This window comes from Sardina pilchardus, chromosome 18 (genome assembly GCF_963854185.1).
Source record: "Sardina pilchardus chromosome 18, fSarPil1.1, whole genome shotgun sequence".
Classification (NCBI taxonomy): Eukaryota; Metazoa; Chordata; class Actinopteri; order Clupeiformes; family Clupeidae; genus Sardina; species Sardina pilchardus.
In genome coordinates, this window is record NC_085011.1 from 17,698,748 (window position 1) to 17,723,591 (window position 24,844).

Sequence of the window (24,844 nt, forward strand, 5' to 3'; positions counted from 1 at the left end):
TCTCTCCCTGCCTTTTCTCTCTCTCTCTCTCTATCTATCTATCTTTTGATTTCTTTATGGGGTTTGTTATTTTCATTATTTGATATATTGTTTTATCTGGTGTATGTAGCATTTTAACTTGGTAACTTGTTAAGGTTTAAGTCCAAGTTTATTGTTTGTTTTGAGGTTAAGATTACTTATCCTTTGTTACTTTGTTTAAGGATAATTACTGATACTTTTACTCTTACCCAAGGCTCAAGGCCTAATAAATGGTTAATTCTCCTCGCTCAGTTTGCATATCTCTACAAGTTTAGTGTGCCATTCCAATCTCTGCCATAGTTAAACAAAATAGTTATTTGGTAATGTATTAGAGGTACAATACAATCTATGGAGTCAGATTCTTGGTGAAATTCCTAATACAATTGCCATCTAACTTCTCAGATATTTTTACAGTCCAATTCAACCTCATCGAAGCGCCGGACGTAGACAGAACACGTATAAAAGTGGGAAATATATTGTCGTATATTTTGCCTACTTTACAAGGCGGAGCAAGATACGTCGTCGTAGTTCATGTCAAAGATCCTTAAGGCGGAGCAAGATACGTCGTCGTAGTTCATGTCAAAGATCCTTAAGGCGGAGCAAGATACGTCGTCGTAGTTCATGTCTATGGGCGCAAAACGGGGATCACTTCCTCTGCATAAAGGGTGTGTGTCATGCGTGTCATGTCCATAGACTTCAATGGAACAGCTCTGCATAAAGGGTCATTCCGTGTCAAATCATCCAGTGCCGGAAAGTGACCCTCTTCGAAAAAATCAGAAAAAAATGTGTTTGTAGAATCTTAAATAGTACACCTGGTCTGGATCACTAATGGTTTTAAAACTACAGCCCTTTGAAGCTTCAAGTAATTTTAAGCATTATGGTGAACAATCCTTTTTGGTCAACTTGCAACATAAAAAAAGCAAAACTTGGTCAACTTGCAACATTGGCTCTTTTGCAAAAATATTTGGCTTCAGCTGTTAGTGACGAAGACAGCTTTACGTCACAGAGCGGAGCCAGGTGAGAATGTCATTTAGACTTGTCAATCAGGCCTATACTTTTCAGGCACTTATCTATGTGGTAGTATGTGGTCCACTGAAAATTCTACTGCCTGTCACTGACAGCCTCTTAATTCTTATGACTGTGTGCTGCTCTTGTCCACGTAGACTCCGCAGGGCCGCCCAGTAAAAGGATGCGTGTGGAGGACGATGTGTGTGGATACGTGCATTTTCTCAGCCAGCTGAAGCCCAGGTCCTGTCGCGCCCCGAAGGACGATACATTCTTTACTGCCAGACTGCAGAGGAGTACTGGCCACGTGAACGTGAACCAGAAGTCGTACGAGAGGTTCTGTGATGCTCATACAAAAAAGTGAGTTGAGACTTTACAACCTTATAAGTTACCCACTGCATGTGTAGATGATATTTAAAAGAACATGGCACCACTCTTTTTCTTTTGTTTTTGTTTTTTTATCCACCGTATCCCCTAGAGCAACAGTTCCCAAACTTTTTCCCTGCGTACCACCACCATGGTAACAAATAACAAAATGGAAATGTGCAACTATTCACTGAGCTGTCACACTAAAAAAAACATGTGGAGAACAGCATTATGAGACGCAAAGATCAAAGAGAACACAGGCTTAAGATTTAAAAAAAAACAAATCTTTAACACCTTCCGACATTGCCCTTATCATCTCACGTACTCCCTAGTGGAATCTCGCGTACCACCGGTGGTTTGGGAATCCCTGCCCTTGAATTAGATTCATTAGGCTAGAATTTTTATTGGAATGAATTTTTATGACAAATAATCGATTATCAATTATTCATTACCAACCCTAGCCCGTAGTCTTGTTCATTTGTTTTTTGTTATCATGTCTTATCATTTATGCAGCATTTTTTTTTCTCCCTTTATTTTTAAACATGACTTCTAGAAGATGCTATCTTGAATGATCTATTTCTCTGTATAAATGACCAGTGAATTATCTATTTCTCTGTATAGATTACCAGTGAGCCTGAGCAAGGTGCGTTTTAAGGAGTCCCAGAAACAGGTGATCTTCAACAAGACTTCACAGCTGTCTGTAATGCCACAACTTGATTTTGAATATGACCCCAAAAGTTGTGAGCCCAAGATTGTTTCCTCTGTTTCAGAGGCAAGGCATTGTCTTACTGGAGAGTTGGTGAGCTTTGAAGATGACTTAAACCTTTTTTTCCTTTGATTTTGCTCAAGACTGCATCCTTTAACACATGTACATATTGGAAAAATAAGGACATAAATCTTGGTGATCTTGAGATGTATAATATCCCTTACTTCTTTATAACCATTGTGTAATAACAATGCAGATTTCGGAACGACATCTATTATCGCCCTCTTGCGTTTATGTGTCACTTAGCAACTTTTTTGGCTATTTTTGCAAAATCACTTGAAATCCTATTCCTAGTCCATTTACAGTCGCTGAGTTGGAAGCAATGAAATGGAAATGAAACACATCAATCATCTGTGGAACAAACGGTTGACTAACCCCCCGCCCGTGCGCGTGACCCTTAAAGGAATAGTTCGGAATTTTGGACATAGGACCTCATTTCCAACTTAGTCGGGGTGATATAGGTCGGTGGAGACCATTTTCAGTGAATTTCTGCCCTTCCTTAAGTTGCAGCATTCATTTGTTGCTAATCTGGTGCCGAGATAACGCAAGTCAACGGTAACATCCAGCCTGCCACTGAAAACAGTCTTAATCCACTCCACAGAACACCCGAAACAAATAAATTATAACGTTATAACGTTATATCACATGTCTGTGTTGATAGAACAATGTTAGAACCTTGCATCGCATTGCAATAGCCTAATTTGTTCCCTGTATGGCAGTAGCGGATTGATATTGAGAAACTAGTCCCTCAAAATGTAATAAATCATTGAGTTGGAAGGTTAGTTTTATTTCTAAAATGATTCTATCAACACGGACATGTACATCGATAGTCTGACGTTTTAACTGACTTGTCTCGGGTGTGCTGTGGAGTAAGTAAGACTGTTTTGGATGTTACCGTTGAAATGCGTTAGCTCAGAACCAGTTTAGCAAAGGGGAACGCTGCAACTTAATGATGCTCATTGACCTCAATGCAAATCAAACAGGCTAATAGGCCTACTGGAAAAAGCACCATGCCAATCTCTAGCTATGGTGAAGGGTATGTGATGATGTGGGGCTATTTCAATTCCAAAGGCCAAGGGAACTTTATCAGGATGCATAATATCCTGGATCCATGAAATAGCTGGCCTTTAAAAATAAAAAATCTGCCTGCCCCTATGTTAACCCTGTGTGTTAAATTCCCATAGGGTTACATAGGGGGTCAAATACTTCCTTCCCTTAGCATTTAAGGAAAACATTTATTTATTTACGATACATTCTTCAATCACAAAGAAAATTGGCATCCTTGGCGGTTTTATTTTTACTCATTTTTTTGAATTAAGGCATTAAGATCAATTGTGAAATGATGATTTTATATTCCTGTTTTAGCATGGTATCAAATACATATGCTCCTCACTGTATGTACCAAAAATATAATTTTTTCCAGTGGAATTTCGATTAGTGACGAGAATTCTTGGTTTAACCTACAATGTGAAAGGGCGAAAATAGGCGAACCACTAGGCCAGCACTAAACTCTGAGCGTGGTGAACAAAATATATTTCAGGAGGTAAAAGCCCAGTAAGAACCAAATCAAATTTTGTTTAAATCTACACACCTATGGCTACTGAAAAATGTAAGGTTCATTTGTCAAATGTTCTTTTGAGGTATTAAAAAACATTGTTGTTTTAGAATTTTCGAACGAAAGGGGCGATAATTGGTGTTGTTACAATATCTCTTACTTTCCTCACACCTCATAGGTTCAGGTTGGTAGTTGCATTTTATTGCCCAGGCACATGGGCACACATTTTCACACACACACAAACTACATTACAATTCATAAGGTTCAATACATTATCATGGCGGTTATTTAAAAAAAATGTATTTATTATTATTTAAAAATATATATATAAATTCCCCTACCTTTTCAGATAACCATCACAGGGGAAATCAGAGAACAACAAAGCCAGAAGGGAAAGCAGCCGATAAGACACCTTCTGGGTGATGGCAACCATTCCATCACTCTCACTGTATGGGGGGACGAGTTGAACATCAGCGCAGGTGGCTGGTACACCATCTCCCATGTCGAAGTGAATTGGTTTCGTGGCCGAAACGAGCTGACATTCACACGATACACAACACTAACTGCGGCACCATCCCCAGCCACTACGGCAGAGGTCTATTCTCACCATAAGTTCAAGGTGATGGGCACTAGGGTGCGGAACTGCCATTTGTGCCCGATCTGCAATGCAGAGCTGCCTTTGATAAGTCAAGATCAGATTTCTGTGCCATGTCCTTCCTGCGAGAATAGAGTCTCAGCAGATTACATTAGGTACATGACGAAAGGAAGGATCACTGTGGAAACACTTCAAGGAACTACCGACTTTAATATTCCTCAATCTAGTATGAAAACCCTGCTAGGCCTGCAGAGAGAGGGCTTCTGTGAATGGCAGCATGCTGAGGATCAGCTGTTGCAGATGAAGATAGTGGAGGTGGTGTTTCGCAATACAGTAACATACTAGTCGAAATTAAAAAAGTCTCTGATGGTTGCCAAGACTGAAGAAAGAGACAGTGGGTGCCTCTCAACTTCTCTCCTCGATGCTCGGTCCTCCAGGCTCGTTCCTACTGGTCTATAACTAACACTGGATAGATTATTTGAGAAGTTTTGAAGAAATCCAAGGCACTCTTCGTCTTCATTAAAAAGCTTTTAATTAAATTAGAGCTAGTTCATAATTGAACAGTCTGGAGATTATCCAATTGATAGATAGATTATCCCATTGTGTCCGCCGCCCCATCATTCTTTAGGTAGATCAGTGAAGACGAGGACCAAGGAAGGGAGGATGAATAAAAGCGGATGTGTGTGTTTGTATTCCTCCCATAATACAGGGGCACATGAATCTTGATGGGCATGTAGCCCCAGTATAGTCTGGGTAAACCCTGCCTGATCTGCTGGCGATTTGGATTTTGCCCTGCAGTCAGGCTGGAAACTTGCACATCTATCTCTCCTGCTTCCTGTCCACAAGAGCACCCGGATCGTTGGTCTGATTGGTTGAGAGACTATACAAAAGCGTACAGTCAATTGAACTATGTCCTTTATTCACGCCTCTTGTGCAGTATAAATAAAGCGCAGACTCCCCAGACTGGTCAATCTTAAAAGATTGAGCTTAGTATGGTGATAGCCAGACTAGCCCTAGACTTTCCCCAGGGGCCATTCCACCAAAACCCCAAAAATGCGCACACACACACACAGACACACAGACACGCATACATAAACGCACTCATTTACACACTCATTTATATACACATGAGCTGCAAGAGTAGTAGATGTATGCATGCTGTGACCTACTGGTTAGGGCTTCGAGCTTGTAACCGGAGGGTTGCCGCTTCGACCCCCGACCAGTCCACGGCTGAAGTGCCCTTGAGCAAGGCACCTAACCCCTCACTGTTCTCCAAGCGCTGCTGGTTGGGCAGGCAGCTCACTGCTCTGGGTTAGTGTGCGATACACAGCACACAGTGACTAATTCGGTGAAATTGGGTTAAATGCAGAGACTGAATTTCCCTCACAGGATCAAAAAAGTATATACTTATACAAATAGGAGATACAGACAAGTCATTTATTTTTGTGGAGAGAATGTGCAGAATGAGCAGCAGTCATATCTAGTTGCACACATAATTATCACAACAATTGTTAAGATGTCACCACATCTTGTATCTCAACATATGTAAGTCCAATACATAGTTTTATGTAAAAGAGTCATAGAAAATAATTCTGAGCAAACTATCTCTCATTAAACATATGCACTTTAGATTTTTGACTTAGCTGACTTTGTTCCATCTGTGCTAATGCTTGCTGTCAGGCTAAGAAGCATCTATTTTGGGCAGAACGGCGTGTGCGGCAGGCTTCGCGACATCAACTTCACGTCAGCTGCGAGATCACAGCACATAGGCATGTTGTATTCACAACAACATACAGTGATTGACACAATGTATTCACATGTCAACTTTTGGAATATGTGTAGGCGACTGTTTGTGTTACAAACTAACCCCATACATTTCTATGGGAGATTCTTTGAGTGCTGTGTCTCCCCATTAGAAATGTGACCAAGTCAGCTACGGTAAGTCAAAAATCTAAAGTGCATGTTTATTGCACTTTAGATTTTTGACTTAGCTGACTTGGTCAGATTTATTGAAGAAATCACAGCCACCCGATAGTTCCTGCATGAGAAATGTGCTTGCTCATAGATTTTGCACTTTGCCTGCCATTTAAATGAGAGCCCTCAGTCCTTCAGACCTAGTCTTCCTTATTCCGAAGGTTTTCCCAAAGTCAGTGTCACCAAAACCTTGTTTAAACGTTTTTGCAAGCAGCATTGGTGGGTACAATTTACACATTAAGAACAGACAGGTTGAGGGGGTCTGCCTCTGTGTTTGTTAAGAGCAGTCTCCATGTAAAAACTTGTGACTTTTTATTTAGAGGATGACCACTGTGAGTCGTTATTCATTGAAATGTTTAATAATGACAAATAATTTATTGTTGGAGTACTCTATCGCCCACCAGACTGTCCTCTTGACACATTTTGCTGTAATCTGGAAGATCTATTACACAAACTGAATAAACTAAAGACTGCAAACTTCTTGATGACTATTCATTGATATTTTTAAGGAAGATGGGGCAAAATATGACTTTATGAACACATTGCATTCCTCCTCCTTCTTCCCCACTATAAATATATTTACTAGTTAGAGTTACACAGACATCCAAAACCATTACTGATAATATCATCACTAACATTCAAAATACAAAGTTGGAGACAGGAGTCGTGCAGTCTGACATTACAGACCATTCTCCCAAATGTTGCAATATTTTTTGGCTCTGGCAAATTGTTCTCTCCTCCACTCTCAAAAATTAAATCTAAAATCCTTAATGAGAGAACCTTACAGAACTTAATTGTTAAGTCGTGGCCCGTGGGACTCTGTCTATAATGGGACTCCCGATGCTATGACAGTCTTACTAGATAATCCAAGACTCTATTAAGGACACAATCCCTGACAAGACTGTCAGATGCAGCACCACTCTCCAGAACCCTTGGATCACAAAGGGAATTTTAAAGTCTATTAAACATAAAGTAGGCTTTACAAATCCTACATGAAAAATCCTTCTATCTTAAATAGAGAGAAATACACTTCTTATAAAAAAATAAAATAAACTATCACAGATCATAAGAAAGAGCAAAATAAGTCATTACACAGAACTCTTACAAGCTTCACAGGGAGACTGCAGGAGGTCATGGAATGTGTTGAATGAGTCCTCAACTGGAGACGTAAACTCACTGTTTTACGGGCCCTGTCCTGGTCAGAGATAAATTCCCCCACCCATCCCCTTCTTCATTGTTTTGAGTTACCAAGACTGGCTGAGCTAAATGATTACAATAATGCCTGTCTTATGTTTCAAATTGTCAACAGTCTCAACCCTAGATTTAGTAGTCTTGTTCCTATCTCCAGTCCTCAGCACACATCCCTGCTGAAAAAAACAGCAAGAAACCAGCTTATGCTGGTAGCTGGTTTTAGCTGGTTTTAGCTGGTCTTTGCTGGTTTTCTTCCAGCTATTGCTGGCCTTTGCTGGTGTAGCTGGTTAGGCCACCAGCTAGACATGCTGGCGTGACCATCTGAGGAAGCTGGTTGTGCTGGTGTGACCAGCCTGTCGTGTGGGATACAGCTGGTTTAAGATGGTCATGCTGGTGACCAGCCTGTCAAGCTTGACAAAGATGGTCAAGCTGGTTTTCTAGAATGACCAACATAAGCTGGCGTGGCCAGTAAAAACCAGCAATGTAGACCAGCAACACCAACTAAAATGACCAGCTTGAGGTGGTACGATAATCAAAACCAGCTGAATTACCATCGTAAGCTGGGTAAACCAGCTGAAGGTATGTTTTCGCGAGAGTTTTGCTGGTCTTGCTGGTTAACCATCATAGGGTGGTCAAATAAGCTGGTTAACAAGCTGTTCAACCAGCAAACCACCTTTAGCTGGTCAGGCTGTTTTTTCAGCAGGGATACCCAACTAGAACTAAATCACAAATATCAGGAAAATGTCGCCGATATGTGCGCGCTATGAGTGTTGTCTGTAGGGGGCCGTAGATTTGGAACAGGATTGATGATGGCCTTAAGGTGTTGCCCTCTATCTCCAACTTCAAAAAACAACAAAAATATCTCTTACTAACCCATATCTAATATATGTATTGTTACTTCATGGACTGCTGGGGTATGTGTATGATTGTATGTGTATGTACAGTAATGTTAAGAATGTATGTTAAGTGTTTTGGTGTACTATGCTTCTATCCATCACCATCTCCTTATAGATGGTATTATTATGCATTGACTGTACCACTACCTTTTTCATGATCCTTGGGGCCCCTGCCTAAGCTTTCCTAGCTTCCTTGGGGGACCCATTCACTACCCGTTTAATTTTGTACCCCTACTGTATTTTTGTTTGAAGTGGTATTGTTTGAATAAACTAAACAACTGAAACTGACATACTGTACTGTATGAACTAAAATAGAGGCAGACCAATGCAATGTAGAACCAGTTTTTTTTTTTTTTTACCATTACCATTACATTACCATTTTGCTGAGTTGATGGGGTCAGGTGGGGCTTGAAAATGTCCCACCTCCAAAGTGGACAAAGACAGGAAAATATGCTTAGCCTACATAAAGCAAACTTGTGGCAAAAATTAATTCTACGATCTTTTTAGAAATGTATTCGAGTCAAACTTTTTTTTTGATGATGATAATGATGATATTGAAGACAAAAACTTCTCTTGTACGTTTTTTTTTTTAGGGTCAGTTTTTTTAACGGGTTCCCTACTTGCAGTTAGAACTAGCATCTACTGCTAATATACATCAAGGCCGCTGTTTTTAAAATACTACGAAGGCTTGACACAATTGCATTATTATAAGGGTCCTTATACACATTGTTTGTGCACAAAGAGTTTGCTGAAAAGACATTCTCTAGCATGGCAAGAATAGCATGCACGTCAGCATCTCCACTAAAGTAAAGTAGCCTAGGCCTAGTGTCAGGGCTGAGCTACTGATACACCACACATGTAACTGAAGCCATGTAACCAGACATTAACACGTCAAGTATGTCATTTTACTCAGTGAACCCAATTTCATGGCAGTTACGGAATATGCACTAATGTTAGGGACAGGATAAATGTTTTAGCCACTTCCTAATACTATAATTCATGATTAATTCAGGAGTTGCAAGTGATTAGTTAAGAATATTTTGTGAACTCACCTAGAGTGCTTTCTGTATAAATCTTTATTTTTAAATGATGTTATGCTTTCCTTATAAGTTTTATTTTGTTTTGGAAATTGAAACCTGATGTGTGTGATCCCTCAACATGCCGGAGAATTGCACTCATGGTGAGTAGTACTGGTTTGTTCCTTTTAAGTACTACGTTCTGCCCCTGGTTGGGCAAAGGGAGATTCAGGTGAGTAGGGCCCCTGTTTGGGGATAGTTTCTGTTGGGTGGTAGTCAGCGTCCGGGACGGCTGAGCTATCGGCCCTGGACGTTAAGGTCTCCCCAGTAAGAAAGGAAATATTGTGTGCGCACACAGATGGGCCTACGTTAACGAATCTCCAAAGAGTGGCAACAGCTCTGGGGGTTTGAGAAGGATCACTATCACTGGTTTGCTAAATTAGACTCTGGCAAAGTCTATCTGTCAAAAACAGACCTGTCTTCTAGTTATTCTTTTATGTTAATTATTCTTTATTGCTTTCTTTTTATTTTTAATTGTATTATTATTACTATTATTATTACTCTTTGCTCTATGCTTTTATCTGCTATTACTGTTTGTTTTTTGTTTATGTAAAGCACATTGAATGACCTCTGTGTATGAAATGCGCTATATAAATAAACTTCACTTGACTTGACTTGACTAGAGTGAGGACTTTTATCCATATACATTCGCGGACTTGGTGGCAATGGAACTGCAAACTTTTTTTTGTCCTCATGCGAAACAGACCGGTTCTTGCCCGGAGTGATTATTTGCACCCGGGTGTAAATAGTGGAATGGAGGCATTTTCTTATTTGCACCCAAACCTGAAATCCAACATAGCGGGACCATCTTGGCAGGAGATGGCCAACCTAAATCCTAAATCTAACAAGTTAGGATTATTAAAACAATATTTTAGATGGTGAAGTGGTGCTAAATTTCCATAAACCTTGTTCAGTGAACGGGTAAAGCCGTCCGTTTGAAAGCAAAATCAAGAAATACGATCTTTTGGTTTGTTTACCGTTACCTAGCAACCATACCATGTCATTCAAAGATTAGTAGTATCAAAGATCATAGAGCGCTACGTGCTACGCTCCGCTCTAGAATCTTTGGTAGTATCGCGTGCTTGTTTAACGAAGAGTAATGCAGCACTTAGGTAAGCGGGCTACAACTCCGGAGACCTAGGTTCGATTCTCGGCTGAAGCTATGTCTTTTTTTTTGCATGCCTATAGTACGAATGACTTGTTTTTTCTTAGATGACGTTACCTCGCAGCAAATAAGAGTTTGTGCTTTTTGAACCTGTCAAAGATTGACCAGTTTTATTTCAGTTATGAGTACAGTTAAGTAGAAGTAGGCTTCAGTAGTTGTGAGTAGAAAGGTTTCTTGGTGTTTTGAGCCCCCAACGTTGTCTTCAAGGCAGCGCTGCCTGGAAGGCGCTGGGGTTAGGCATGGGTTAAGGTTAGGAGTAGGATTAAGTGCCTTTAAGTCAACAGTGGCAGCGCTGCCTGGAAGATAACTCAGAAACTCTTTGAACTTGCCTTTGATCAAGCTACCACATGACCACTCATTAGCCTAATATTTCTAAAATCACTCCCAAGTAACGCAGACATGGCAAAACAGCTAAAAACTGTTAAAAACTAAATTAGGCCAGGCTGTAGAGCTGGTAAATACACAGGCCTATTGACAGGGTACATGGATGTTAGACATCGGTTGTAAATAGTATTGTTGATTATTACACTATTTACACCCGGGTGGTCACATTTGAGCCCTCAACATTACTATTTGCACCCGGGTGTAAATAGTAATGTTGATTATTTGCACCCGGTTGTAAATAGTATTGTTGATTATTTCCACCCGGGTGCAAATAGTCTCCGCCGTTGTTGCCTCAATACAGAATGACGAAGAATGAGTCGCACAGTCTACTTGTCTAGACATTTGCTACCACAACTACCGTGTATTTGCAAGGAATACCTTTGTTGGTTCCCTTGTGGCAAGATCTTTTGATGGTTTTGGTTGGCTGATTCACATCAGTACTAACTGATGCAACAGGGGTTATGGAACGTGAGAAAGCTAGAGCAGAAAACAGGTCTAATATCCGCTTGTCGAGCTATAACGTTGATAACAAAAATAACGATCGATGAATCTTTCCAAAACACTATATCCACCATTGTAATGCTTTTTCATAAATATATATTTTTATTTTATTTTATCTTTTATTAAGTACTTTCATTGGAACTGGGCTATAATTAGTTAATTATGTTTAGCCTACCCAATCAAAACAATGCTACTGCACTTGTAGCCTATTGATATTACCTAAAATACACAATTATATAATGTTTTCAAAAATGGACCATAGCGTTATGTAGGTCATATAACATATTATTTTATGAGTGGACCAATTTTGTTGGATACCCAAATCAGTTGGTTGCTGATTTTTGTTGTCTTTGCATGCTTTTGTACAAAACAATAGCCTCACATACAGATGATTTAAAAAAAAAATGGATTTAAAATGCAGGTTAACCGCATTATTGACGACAGCTTAATTGCTGTCAGAATCAACGTTATCTCTCATAAGTGGATGTGATTAGACCTGTTTTCTGCCCTCTGACGTTCTGCATAACCCCAATTGACATTGGTCAACTGCCGGCCCGTTAGTTGAGTAGGCTTCCAGGCTCATATAGTAGGCTACCTGATGAAATGTACTGTGCATCAACCTGACCTATTTGGCTTTGTATGTACGTGCAATGTTTGTTAGTCTTAAAAAGATGAACTGCCACTCAATTCCATTTATTGATAAACCCTCATTTATCATAATAGTATTTAACGTCCCTATTGGTTCAAACGGCTATAAGGAATAAAAGCAATTAAGCAAGCAAGCAATTTTCATATAAAATCTGTATAGTGCTTTGCATTGTCAGATTAATTTTACTATGTCTCAATTATTGTATATAAAAATGCCCTCCTCCTTGGTGCTATACCCTGACATCTGGGACATTGAATCTTCATGCTGTTGAACCATTGAATCAACAAAGTAAATGCAAAATGAGAGACTTTTGTGTAATTATTCCATAATTTGTGCAGTCATTCTATATCAGAACACCTTACAGTACATGCAATCCAGAAAGTTTACAAGAAACCTCAGAGTGTTACCTTTCATTTGAGACCAAGATTATACACAAAGGGATTCATGTGCAGTAAACATTTGATTGTCAGTATGCATTTTGGATAGCCAAAAGTTCTTTGGGGAATTAACATAGAGAATTGTAATAATGCATGACAAATTATTGACAAATAGTGTTATGATATGTGGTCAGATCAGAGATTCTCGTTATCCACCAGAAAGAAAAAACAATATTTTAGCCTCTATAACGCTGTGCCAGTACATCCCACAATTATTCTGATTATTTCCTATGAACCTGCCAGGTCTCCCCTTTCCAAAGAGGTCAGGCATTTGATGGTAGGCCAAACTGGGTGGGAACAGTGTGATTTCAGGGGAAAAGCCTAGAGCGATGGCCCTATCCATAAAATGTAATCAATAACATAATGTACATACAAAAATACATATCATACCCCCAAACAGAATATGTCCCAGCATCCCTGCCTCTCAAAGTCTGCACATTTGGCAGAAATGGGGCTTTCAATATTTGCTTCATCCTTGCGCAAAACACACAGGTAGTTGCCTCATTATTGACTAACGAAGAATGAGTCGCGCATTGTCTACTTGTCTAGACATGTACTACCACAACTATTTTGCAAAGAATAGCTGTGTTGGTTCCCTTGTGGTAAGATCTTTTGATAGTTTTGGTTGGCTGACCCACAGCAGGGCTAACTGATGCAATTGACATTTATCTCTGCAACTGCAGGCCCAACACTAACAGTAGATGAGTAGACTGGCAGGCTACACAGTAAAATGTTGAGTATTCTTGAGAAGCAAACAGAAAAAAACAAAGCGCAAAATTGATATGCAGGCCAACTCTTAGTACAATATAATTCAACCAAAGGGCTGCAAGACGCTGTCTTGTGGGTCCAATTTGGCTCACGGGCCTAAACTGTCTTTACACTAACCTCACACTGGTCCGGCAAACAATTTGCACAGAGCAGGGCAGACATGTCAAAATGTTTATAAGAAAATTAGGTACATTTCTGGATGCAACACACACACACACACACACACACACACACACACACACACACACACACACACACACACACACACACACACACACACACACACACACAGGGGCGGTTTTACCATTAGGCAAACCTAGGCAACCGCCTGGGGCCCCCAACTATAAGGGGCCCCCAATAAATCACTCCACCTTCAAAAAATATACAACAAATACAAAAATGAATAGGCTAAATACGTTGAAACATGGTTACGCTTACATAATCGCAGCATGTTTTAATCGTACTTCTAATCCAACAAAAAAACATCAGAATGCCTAGTACAGTATATGTCTCGGCACCCTCCCTCTCTTTTTCGTGCTACAATGGATTATTCCATTGACCGGGAAAGACGAAATACGCAGCTGATAATGTAAAAAAGACGGACGTTGTGCTAAAAATGTAGCGAAGACGAAGTTGTCCTAGCGGTTGCAATAACAGAAAAATGCGAGTGGAAATAAAAAAAATACATGGCCAGACTGCCTAAAGTGAATAACCATTTAGCCTACTTTACGGACACACAACCAGTGAAGGTTGACAACAACGATAACCTAGATGATGGCGAAAATAAGATCTATCACTACAGCCTGCTGTTGCCGCATCTGATGCAGGCAACCTATAGATGATCTTTCTTTCACTTTCACACACACACACACAGATGTCTTGTAGAATGACTCTAAACATGTATAGTAATCTCTACCCCTCTCCAACACTCTCTTTTCCTCCACTTTTCCTACATTTTTGTATATGAAGAACTTGGAGGGCCCCCAAGGGCCCCCAAATAGCTAAATCCGCCCACACACACACACACACACACACACACTGTAGGGACAGTTAGTGGGTTTTGGTCTTGATTTAAATGTATGTTTTTCAGATTTTCAGTTGAAATACTAATAAAACATTAATTGAGTTTTCAAATACAAAAAGGCCTCCTGTATGTAATGTGCTATTGACAACCAATAGAGTTTTGGAGAGGAGAGGCAGAGGGGCCTCTGACAGAAGGCATGGAAAGAGGAGAAGAGGGTGAGAGTGAGCCTGATAACAGGTCCTGATGAACGCTCTACAGGACTTCATTTGTGGGAGACCCAGAGGGAGCTCTTCTCCTGCACCTCTGAGTTTGAACCACTGGAGTTCCCCATCTGTAGCTGGCAATTTGGTTTGGTGAAATGTACACCCTAAAGCAGTGGGCACGTCAGTCATGGCTTGAAATAGTAATAATACAATGTAGCCTAGTTTGGTGTGTTGAAGCATTTTCGGCACATGCTCTGCATGCACATTCTCAATAGTCAAATATCGCTTCAATTTTATTCAAAAAGTTGGCAACCCTGAGGTCCATACATACAGTACAGTGTGTTGATGAGTTGCACCTAGTTGTACGCTTTGCATGTAATGTATAAGATGAAGACACTCAATGGCCGCGTTTCCCAAACGCGATCTTTCTTAAGGACTTAAGAAGGCTCCAAAGAAGGAGCGCTAAGATAAGGGTGTTTCCCAAACGCGTTCTTAACTGCCTTCTTAGGAGAATCTTAGATCAAGCCAAAGAAGCTTCTGAAGAAGCTCTTAACGAGAGCTGTTCACCACGGTGGTGCTGAAACGGAATCAATCGATGCCAGGCAAATCGATCACCCACCCCTTTATAAGCGCACAAGTCACACACAGCGCCCCGTGTTCCCCCTACAGGTGCAATTAGGCTACGCATGTATAGTGTGTGCGTGTGTGTGTGTGTGTGTGTGTGTGTGTGTGTGTGTGTGTGTGTGTGTGTGTGTGTGTGTGTGTGTGTGTGTGTGTGTGTGTGTGTGTGTGTGTGTGTGTGTGTGTGTGTGTGTGTGTGTGTGTGTGTGTGTGTGTGTGTGTGCAGGCCCGGGTGGCTAATCGGGAGATTTGGGAGGATTACCTGTGGGCCGTTAACGTTTTGGGTCGGTGTGAATATCGTGAGCTTAAATATATTGTTTCTGAAGATAATTTGCTGCGCCCTTGCGGCACTTCTGCAGCCTGGGCTGTACGGTCGCGGATCCTTACGTCTGCCAAAAAACTCAAACTAACTGATAAAACAGGGCGATTATCAATATAGCCTAGGTCTATTTTTTATTAGCTCAGGCCATATTAACTCATGCAAGACGCATCCCATCTCTCTTATAGATAGTGTGGTAGTAGGCATGCGATGTAGGCTAGTCTACTTTATTAATATCCGAGAAGATGTAACCCTCCAGCCCATGTGGCCTGCGAGTGGGGTGCACATAGGCATTAATGTAAACCGGACTTTTACATCGCAGACTTTGGCAACGCCTAGAGTACTGTAGCAGGTGAAGCCTCATTGGATTAGGTTCTTAGTTCAATTACATCTGTTTCCTTGATATCCGTGGAATGCCACAGGGTTGTTGATGTTTTTTGTATGTGAAGTATTATAAACTCATATGCAGATGTGTTGAAAACTTAAATGTGTAATTCAATATTTTTTTTCTAAGTCTATGTTTCTTGCGCCAGTGGTCCAAAGCCACGAGTGCATTGCAACATTGGAAATTGTTTTATTGTTTAAAAAAGTGGAGGATACATTTCCCTGACGCAGCTTCACTAAAGCCTATAAATATAGGTGCCCCTAGCGGCAGGCTATGATCACTGAACATTTGATCGCTAAGAAGGCTGTTAAGAGTGGGTCAGCTCGATCTTGCGTTTCCTTCTTAAGTGAAAGATCTTCTTAAGCTAAGAGCGACTCTGGGAAACGCGTTTTTCTTTCACAGCGTTCTTAAGAGCGCTCCAAAGAAGATCTTGGCGTTAAGAGCTTCTTAATTTGTTTGGGAAACGCGGCCAAAGGCAGAAGGCAAATAGTAATCATTAATCAATGATGGCCGCGTTTCCCAAACACGTTAAGAAGCTCTTAACGCCAAAATCTTCTTTGGAGCGCTGTGAAAGAAGAACGCGTTTCCCAGAGTCGCTCTTAGCTTAAGAAGATCTTTCACCAAGAAGGAAATGTAAGATTGAGCTGACCCACTCTTAACAGCCTTCTTAGCGATCAAATGCTCAGTGATCATAGCCTGCCGCTAGGGGCACCTAGATTTCTAGGCTTTGATCAAGATGCGTCAGGAAAATGTATATCCTAATGTATATACTTTTTTAAACAATAAAACAATTTTCAATGTTGCAATGCACTCGTGGCTGTGGACCACTAGCGCAAGAAACATAGACTTAAAAAAGAAATATTGAATTACATGTTTAAGTTTTCAACACATCTGCATATGAGTTTAGAGTACTTCATATACAAAAAAAACATCAACAACCCTGTGGCATTTCACAGAGGAAACAGATGTAATTGATCTCAGCTGAACCTAATCCAGTGAGGCTTCACCTGCTACTCTAGGCGTTGCCAAAGTCCGCGATGTAAAAGTCTGGTTTACATAATGCATACGTGCACCCCACTCGCAGGCCATATGGGCTGGAGGGTTACATCTTCTCGGATATATTAAAGTAGACTAGCCTACATCACATGCCTACTACCACACTATCTATAAGAGAGATGGGATGCGTCTTGCATGAGTTAATATATGAATGGCCAGAGCTAATAAAAAAAATAGGCATAGGCTATATTGATAATCACCCTGTTTGATCAGTTAGTTTGAGTTTTTTGGCAGACTATACTGTAGGTGTAAGGAGCCGCGACCACACAGCCCAGGCTGCAGAAGTGCCGCAAGAGCGCAGCAAATTATCTTCAGAAACAATAATTGAGCTCACGATATTCACAACGGCCCAAAACGTTAACGGTCCATGCGGGAATCCTCCCGAATCTCCCGATTAGCCACCCGGGCCTGCACACACACACACACACACACAAACAAACGCATGCACGCACGCACGCACGCACACACAATACATGTGTAGCCTACACCTGTAGGGGGACCACGGGGCGCTGCGTGTGACTTGTGCGCTTAGGTGTGGGTGATCGATTTGCCTGGCATCGATTGATTCAGTTTCAGCACCACCACCGAGGTGAACAGCTCTCGTTAAGAGCTTCTTTTAAAGCTTCTTTGGTTTGATCTTAAGGTTCTCCTAAGAAGGCAGTTAAGAACGCTTTTGGGAAACACCCGTATCTTAGCGCTCCTTCTTAGCGATTCCTTCTTTGGAGCCTTCTTAAGTCCTTAAGAAAGATCGCAATTGGGAAACGCGGCCAATGATTGTAAAAGCCGACTGACTATTTTGAATCTAAGTGAGTAAATCGTAAGCATATAGCACACTTCTGTCCCATGTGCTTGACAATAAAAGAAGAGACAGCTTAAAACCTCCAGACAGACAGATAATAATGGAGACAGGATCTCCATTCACAGTTTTCACAGACTCAATGGCTGTTGAATGCAAGTCGGAAGAGATGGATTTTTACCATAGATTTAAAAACAGTCACAGATGATGCTGATTTGAGGTCATGGTAGACTTTTCAAAAGGTGTAGCCAAAAAATATGCCAAAAAATATTTAGGCTATTTATTGCCATGCTAGTCCTATGTCAGGGTTCAACAACCAATTTCTTCCATATTATTAAAATATGATTCTAGTAGTAATATTCTATCCATGCACATCTACAGTATATACTGTATTTGGTGAAAAACTTCTTGAAAATATTGTCTTTCTTGTTGCATTGCATCAACCAGGTTCTTTACATGGAATTGTTTGTTTATTAATAATGCATAATTTAGTATTAAATCTAAGGCTTTAATGCTGTTTGTATTTTACTTTTCACACTGTATATTTGTGTGCCACCCTTCTTTGAGTCTGTGCCCCAGCCCAGCCATCCAATCAAAATGTTTCTAGTATTTCTGTAAGGAAGACGCGTCACCCTCTAACCGCATGACATGAGCTTAAAAAGACGCCAGCAAACCAGCTCCTCACTCCAACACACAAGCTTGTTTCTGGCTGCTGCACAGGTGAATATTTGAATCTGTATCAATGATGACTGTTGTTTGTATATTGTTTGTACACAGTTCATGTTAATTCAGTGTGTAAAGCCCAGCAATACAATTTTTTTTGTTGTTGTTTGTTTGTTACAGAAGGAGAAATATTTGTAGATCAGCTCATTTTGCCAGTGTTCTGTAGCCTACAAAGCAAAAAGGCAGTATAGATGCAGAGTGCAAACGGAAAAAAAAATGACCTTAAAGTTATCCTGTTGTCTAGCCAAAGTAGTTGTAGGTGGATTATTGGACATGTGGAGGTTTTGTTACTTACAGTATAGCTTAGTTTTGGTACATATTGATCTTCATAACAATGTGAATGTCATGAAAATGATAATAACAAATTTTCCACCAATAATGCAGTTACTGCCTTTTTGCTTTGTACAGTGATTTATATTCTCACACTGACTTCTTTTGTTTATCTCCCCCTCCCATGTGGGTCGTGTGATAGGCGAGGTTTGACTCATTCTCCGCAGCATCTTGTCCTCAAGGGTGACCAGCAGTGAGTAAACAGGTGAGACAGAAATAGAACTGAGACAGTGATGAGGGAGGGTGGTTCAGAAAAGAATCATACAAAAAAAGCTTTATGTTGGCATCGGTTAGCCTACTCTTATTCCAGTGACAAAGTCAAGTTAAATTTCCAGTAAGGGTAAAACTTGAGGAAAGTTTGACATTTGAAAGACACCCCTAAGACCCATTGTGTTTATAGTGAAGTTCTTTCTTTCTAGAGATACAATCCCAAAGCAAGGCATGGCACGCAAGCTGTTTCTAGTCATTGTGGTGAGTCACTGCTTTATGTTCATGATGATTAACTAACTTCATAAAGTTGTCATCTCAACTTCATCAATAACAATTTCAGGATGTAATTCTATATTTAGAACTGATTGATATGACATCGCCCTACACCTTATGACACAACAGGTCAGGATTTGTTTTGGGTTAACTTGATGAACTAATAACCTCCATGGAAATGTTGTGCGGTGGCTTAAAGCAAACAGCTAACAGTATATCTTTCACTGAATAACTTCACATTTTATTGTTTTACAGATACAAATAATAAACTTCACTAGCCATGTGTAACCTAAATCCAGATTATTCCATTCTCACAGCTCTTTGTTCTGGTGGGACAATTGTATGGGCAGATGTCAGATGACGATGAAGACCAGATCATAATGGCCGAGCTTGATAAAGTCGCAGGTGAGATGAATTGTGTGCATCACTCACTTAGTTTTGTTTTATGTAAATGTTGTCAGGATCGAATCCATTCAATGTCACAACAAAACATTTCTGTTCCATGCTCTGAATTCATGTTTTATATAATTGAAAGAAGTCAGTGGGGTCTTTTTAAAGCTTGATTTTTTAAATGTTTGTTTGATTACACTTCACTTGAGGGTATCTACTGTAAGAGTGACATGGCACTGTCATGAATGTGACATAAACATTATAAACAAGTCATACATGTTTATCATAGCGCTACTGTCTTTATTTGTTTTTTGTCATGTCAAGTTAGGGTTAGGGTTCATGTGTCATGACAGTGTCATCTAACTCTGATATAGATACCTTAAAGTAAAGTGTTAATGTTACTTAGACAGACAGAAAATGACAGACAGACAGGCTTCCATGACAGACAGAAAATGTATTGAAATGGAGAACATAACATAGTTTAGTATGTGATACATAATATCACCTTTCCTTTATTTTACAGATGAAATGCAAGATGGCAACGCAATGGTCCGTGACAAGCGTTTTTTATTTTTTAATCCGCATTTTTCAGCACGCGGTTTAAAAAAATAGCACCACCACCACCACATTATTAGTGCACTTGACCACTGATACACCAGTGAGCCAACAGAGAATTTTGCACACATTCAGAGATTCTGTGAAATGAACAAAACACAGTTCTCCTGTGTGTGAAGAAATAAAGAATTTCAGAAGCATTTACCTTTTTGTGCTTGTGGTTTCTTTTCAATAATAAACCGCCCCCACAGTGTGATATAATAAATACTGGTACTGGTCATGAAATTAGAACATCATGACAACTAATGAAAACCCCAAATTCAGTAGGCCTATCTCAGACAATTTGAATATTGTGAAAAGGTTCAATATTGAAGACACCTGGTGCTAACCTGACTCTCGCCAGATCCAGGGGGTCAGGACAAAGATCCTTAAGGCGGAGCAAGATACGTCGCCGTAGTTCATGTCTATGGGCGCAAAACGGGCATTACTTCCTCTGCATAAAGGGGGTGTGTCATGCATGTCATGTCCATAGACTTCAATGGAACAGCTCTGCATAAAGGGTCATTCCGTGTCAAATCACTAATGGTTTTAAAACTACAGCCCTTTGAAGCTTCAAGTAATTTTAGGCATTATGGTGAACAATCCTTTTTGGTCAACTTGCAACATCGGCTCTTTTGGAATTTCACACACATCAATCAGTGAAACTATGTGAATGGAAGCACATTTTCCTGTTGAATTCAAAAATGCAATCAGATTAGATGTATTTTGTGTAATTTCCCCTCTGCAAAGCTCTGAAAATGGCTATAAATTCATTATGTGAAAATACATCATCACTTTTGAAGGCTTCTCATATGTACCACAAATTCATCAGGTTTTTTTCCCCCACTCATATATGGACTATAAGGTCATGTTCATGCATTAACATTGGTTGTAATCATTATATTGTCAGAGCATTTTGTTTTACAGTTTTTGCCTATTGCTTACACACTAAAATCAAATGCTTACACCAAAGCCTCAATACCTAAACTTCTTGTATTACACTTTAGACACAGTGTAACCATAGCTTAAACACATTCTCTGCTTTGCACGTTGTTTGCAATTCTGCAAAACACTTTTTGCGAAAACACTACACACATTTTCTTTCTGCAAAACCCTTTTTGCAAAACACTACACACTTTTTCTTACATTAAACACTTTGTGCAAAAACAAAATCCCCTGATATCATTGGGAAAACACTTTGTTCAAAATGCTAAACTCATCTGGCAATTGCAAGCACTTATACACCTGAAAACACGTGCACAGAAAACATAACACCAATCGGTCTGAACCTTAGCACCACAAATAGGCCCTAGGTAAGCCATTTTGAGAACTATGGGTGCCTCTCAACATCTCTCCTCGATCCTCGATGCTTGATCCTCGAGGGGCGTTCCCACTGATCTACAGTATAACTAACACTGGATAGACTATCCCATTGTTTTCACCCCATCATTCTTTATGTCGATCAGTGAGGATCGAGGCCAGAGGAGCGAGGGAGGACGTATAAAAGCCCAAATGAGAGGCACCCATAGCCTGTGATGTGGTGAACTCTTATGGCCTGATCCAGCTAGACAGAGAGATGATTAGAGTATTATGTACAGCGCCCTCCACAATTATTGGCACCCCTGGTTAAGATGTGTTCTTTAGCTTCTGATAAATTCATTTTTTTTCCCAAATAATATAGGACCACAATGAAAAAAAGCGTAAAATCCATCCTTTAATACAAGTGCAATTATTTAGAAGGAAAAAAATCCCACATTAAGAAATAATTATTTTACATCAAATCATGTGTGCCACAATTATTGGCACCCCTGATGTAAATGTTTTGTACAACCCCCTTTTGCTAATAAAACAGCACCTAATCTTGTCTTATAATGTTTCACAAGATTAGAGAAAACAGAAAGAGGGATCTTCGACCATTCCTCTTCGCACAAAATCTCCAAATCATCCAACGACCTGGGTTGTCTCCTCTGCACTCTCCTCTTCAACTCACCCCACAGGTTTTCAATGGGGTTGAGGTCTGGGAACTGAGATGGCCATGGTAGGAGCTTGAGACGGTGTCTGGTGAACCATTTCTGTGTAGACTTGGCCATATGTTTAGGGTCATTATCTTGCTGAAAGACCCAATGACGATCCATCTTCAGCTTTCGGGCAGAGGCCACCAGATTTTGATTTAAAATGTCCTGGTATTTCAAAGCATTCATGATGCCATGCACCCTAACAAGGTTCCCAGGCCCTTTGGAAGAGAAACAGGCCCACAGCATCACCGATCCTCCCCCATACTTCACAGTGGGCATGAGGTGCTGTTCTGCATACTCATCTTTTTGTTATGCCAGACCCACTTAGAGTGTTTGTTGCCAAAAAGCTCTAACTTTGTCTCATCTGACCAAAGCACACGGTCCCAGTTGAAGGCCCAGTACTGCTCCAGACGTTTGTGCTTATGATTTTGAGTGAGAAAGGTTTTTTTCCCTGCATGCCTCCCTGTTAAAGAAATTATTATGTTATTATCATTGGTAAGGACATTTAGGTGTGTCTCATGTCTCACATATTGTTTTGCAATGTCTGCAATATATCATGTATACGTGCACTACTGATGCCAAGAGTATTCTTGCCAACATTGTTCTTGTTTACGTCAAAGGAAACAGATGTACCTGCAAAAGCAGGATATGGTTGATAGGACGAATAATGACAATAAAAGATTTACCCAGAGTTTCAGAGGACAGAGACTGTTTAGCAGGGAGAGGGAATCCTCCTGTCTGAACGCTCTCTCCTCTCGGCCAGAGTACAAAACATGCTACTTGTTGTGGTTCTTGTGTCTTAAAATTTTAAATACTAGGAAGATTTTCCTTACATTTTGGTCCTTCGAGCCGGATGCCAATACATTCAAGACCTGGGACTGCTCGTCGAAAGCTGAAGACTGTGCGCACAGCCCGCGGTTTAGGACCGTGGAAGAAAAGTCCCGTACGGTTAAATTCCGTATTGGCCAGCAGACGACGACCGGTGCCCCGGGAATTGGATTGAAGGCATTTCGACGAACAACAGAGCAGAACCATAATAGTGTGAGTATAAAAATCCTATAGGTTTATAAAAAAGGGAAAGATCGCATTAAGTTGCTGTTCTCTTATACAGCTGTTAAAGATAAACTTTCCAGGGGGTTAGAGTCCGCCTTAGTTTATCTAAAAAGGGGGTTAGAGTCCCACCTTAAAAATAGGGGGTTAGAGTCCCGCCTGAACTATCAAATAGGGGTTAGAGTCCACTATATTGATAATAGAGGGAAAGAAGGAGTGTGACTGAGAAGTGTGTGTGTGAAGGGATTGTCTGTGAGTTAAAACGAACAATAGAGCCTGTGAGAGATAAAACACCCAGGGGAAGCCGGACTACGGTCTAGAAGCTCGCTTCCCAGGCTTGTTGTTTGCCCTAAGAGGACGACACAGATCAACCCCTTATTTGTAGACATGGGAAACACTCAAAACAAAGAACAAATTTATGGCTCGAGTCCATCCAGGACATGAAAATTGGCTACCACGTTGGAAAGATAGATTTGAATTTGAAGGCAAATTAACAGTTCCTAACTGTTCTAAATTGCTGTGTGATGTACTAACCAGGCTTGTGCACAATTCCGAATTTTAGAATTTGCCTCCATTCAATTCATGAGTTGGAATTTGAATTGAATTGGCCCCACCCCACAGGAAGTTGAATTTGAATTGGAATTGGAATGACAGGAAGTGGAATTCAATTCATGGCAATTCAAAACAAATTCACACTCACATAACAGGACGAATGTGTTGAATCTCACATACATTCAGTTCAGGGAAAATTACACATTGGAAATGTAATTGATTACTGTTTTCAATTATAAATTCTGTGTTTGTTGAGATCATATCTGACATATTTTGTGAAACTTAATTGTTAAACACTGCAAAAAAAAGGGTGTCTAAAAACAAGATAAAAACACTAAATCTGAGGTAAAAGGTATACTCAAAACAAGTGAAATTTTCTGTCCATGCAGCAAGATAATTTCACTTGACAAGATTTTGAGAGTTAAGATAAATAAAAAATCTAGAAATAAGCATGGTATTTGGAAACTTAACATAAGCTGAAATTGCTAGTTTTAAAATCAGATTACTTATAAATATGTTTTTTACATCCCCAAAATAAGTAAAATATACTTAATATTAGCAAAATTTACTGTAAAATTAGGTTACTTAAATGTGAACTGACCCAGATTATATTCCTTTTGCAAGTATATTTTCTGGACTTTTTGCCTTTATTCAGATAGAACAATGAAGATAGACAGGAAGCGAGTGGGCGAGTGATTGGGATATGACCGCAGGTGAGATACGAACCGGGTCCCAGTGGGTACTTGCACAAGTACATGGTACTAATGCTGTAACCTGTTGCGCCCCAGTGCCACAGCTTGTGACAAGTCTAGATTACGTGTATTTAAAGTTGTTACAGCTTTAACTATAAAAATAAGCATAAACTGCTGTTTTTAAGATGATATCTTAAATCTTAAATTAAGTAAAAGTTTCTTGTTACTGAATCTTAAAACAAGCTTTATTTTGATGAGAATTTGA

At 40.1% G+C, this 24,844-nt stretch overlaps 1 long non-coding RNA gene across 1 annotated transcript; it reads left to right on the forward strand.

The window, feature by feature from the left end:
* Window positions 1–18,376: 18,376 nt before the first annotated feature.
* Window positions 18,377–20,435, forward strand: LOC134063925 (uncharacterized). The gene is made up of 5 exons (XR_009936218.1): window positions 18,377–18,470; window positions 18,946–19,008; window positions 19,223–19,274; window positions 19,604–19,691; window positions 20,200–20,435. It is a non-coding gene; the product is annotated as an uncharacterized LOC134063925 (long non-coding RNA).
* Window positions 20,436–24,844: the final 4,409 nt, after the last annotated feature.